The sequence below is a fragment of the Aplysia californica genome, unplaced genomic scaffold, assembly GCF_000002075.1.
Source record: "Aplysia californica isolate F4 #8 unplaced genomic scaffold, AplCal3.0 scaffold00256, whole genome shotgun sequence".
Lineage (NCBI taxonomy): Eukaryota > Metazoa > Mollusca > Gastropoda > Aplysiida > Aplysiidae > Aplysia > Aplysia californica.
In genome coordinates, this window is record NW_004797526.1 from 694,208 (window position 1) to 696,492 (window position 2,285).

Below are 2,285 nucleotides of genomic sequence, written 5' to 3' on the forward strand. Positions count from 1 at the left end.
AAGAGAGAGAGAGAGAGAGAGAGAGAGAGAGAGAGAGAGAGAGAGAGAGAGCGCCTATAGCAAATTAAAACTTTGTGTTCTGTAGGTTGCATTTTCCATCGGAAACAGAGCAAACCTCTCATTTCACTTACCTTTAAAAGGTGCTTAATACATCGGATTTGTAAAGCTGGATCATATAAATGAAAAGTTACTTTTAAGGGGCATTTCATCATGCTGTACTTTAGAATGATTTTTATATAAACATGTATCATGGTGTCGATGTAGACATAAAAATGAATAAACAACTTTATCTCTTGAGAAAGAGATGCAAAATCGTAAGGACTGCCTCAACAGTATTGATTCATCCGTTCGTTTTGATCACTTCGTAGAGGTTTTTTTTTTACTACTTTTTAAAATTAACTTTAAAAAAATGCTGTACGGAGGACTTTTCATGTCTATCTATATGCATGCAGTTTATGCAGTTTCTTTGTTCAGAAATGAACTAAGAGAAACAGAGATCTCCCTATCTGTACGTCGTGTTTTTACTATCGTATCCATACGACGTGTGGAACTCTGTGCCACCACTTTCCAAAGAGGAAATTTACTCGTTAATCCGACCCCTACGCTTTTCATAGATCTAGCAGTCTGTCAAAATGATTTTTTGAGAAATAATGAAAGTCTCAAAGAGATCTTCGTACTAGATCTAGAAGTATTCTAAAATGTGAAGAACACAACCCTGGGGCTACAAAATGACCCCAGGGCGTACGGATACGGTTAAGTTTGTCTCCTAATTACCGAAGCCCTGAGATCTATGGTACGGGAGCGTCCGTGATAGGTCCTTCAACAGTTGGTTGATCGGTGGGTATACCGGAGTTCTGAGTTCAGTAGAATTATAGCTTCCTTTTGTACCCACTCTCATTGTTTTCTTGCGATTGGAACCCGGTGGGTGTCTGGCGGGTGCTCTAGTGTTGTTTCTCCTTCTTTCCTATCAAACATCTATCGTCCTTTTCTTCCCTCCTTCTTTTTTGTGTTTGTTACTCTCTCGCAACACCTCTAATCTTCCCCACTTATATATGTATATGACCTTGATGTGTTACAAATACCGTAAAACACATTCTGTGAGTGGTTGGCGGGTGCTCTGGTGTGGTTTGCTTCTTCTTTCCTATCAAACATCTATGGTCTTTATCTCCCCTTCTTCTTCTTTAGGTTTGCTACTCTCTTGTAACACCTCTAATCTTTTGGCGCTCATATGACCTTATGCAGTTGAGAGCGCCGTAAAACTTCTGCTAAAACCAAATTAAAACACATACATGTACTAAACAAGCATTTCAAAGTGATTAAACATTAACAACAACAACAACAACAACAACAACAAAAAAGAACAGAATGATGGAGTTAGTTCAAAATTGCACACAACTCGCGAGCTCCGACTTCATTAGATCTAGATCTTCGCTTTGTTTTTCTGATTTCATTTTTGGCTTGCTAAACAATGCACTCGCTGATGTGAACAGCGTGTCTGCGTTTGAGGACAAACATTATTTTGGGAGCGTGGGTTCGAATCCCGGCCCCAGCTTTTTTTTCTCTTTTTCTCATCGTCCCAACTTACCAACAATTAATTTTTCCCATAATTATAATTTGTTGCTTTTTAGTTTTTTAAAGCGATAAATAAATAAATAAATCGCCTGTGCTGTCTGTTGTTCTCGTAATCATAACACGCTGGGCTAAAAATAGGTTTCGCTAGTCTGATGTCGGTGGACGTGGATCTTTTTGAGTCGCTTCTACACCATGCAAAAACTTCGTACATTAGCTTGACCTGGAGGTGATCTTATTTTGGTGGACGCGTAGGCTAATGTGATGTCCTTACTCATACTCTTAGTCAAAAGAATAGACGAACTCATCGATACCGGCGCAATGATGAGCATCCCAAATCAAGGTTTGGTTTCAAACACGAGCTGAACGGTCACTCTAGCTTGTCTCCTTTCACTTTCAGTTATTTGTTTTTTGCTATCCCTATTAGAAAGAAGGGATCTTCGGCACAGTGTTGGTCACAGGAAGGTCGGGAAAAATGACAAAAATCTGTCTCCACTTTTTCAAAAGGTGTAATTTTATTGAAATTGTCCCTCCCACCTCTTCCCTCTCTCTGTCCCTGTCTCTGTCTGTCTGTCTGTCTGTCTGTCTGTCTGTCTGTCTGTCTGTCTGTTTCTCTGTCTGTCTGTCTGTCTGTCTGTCTGTCTGTCTGTCTGTCTGTCTGTCTGTTTCTCTGTCTGTCTGTCTGTCTGTCTGTCTGTCTGTCTGTCTGTCTGTCT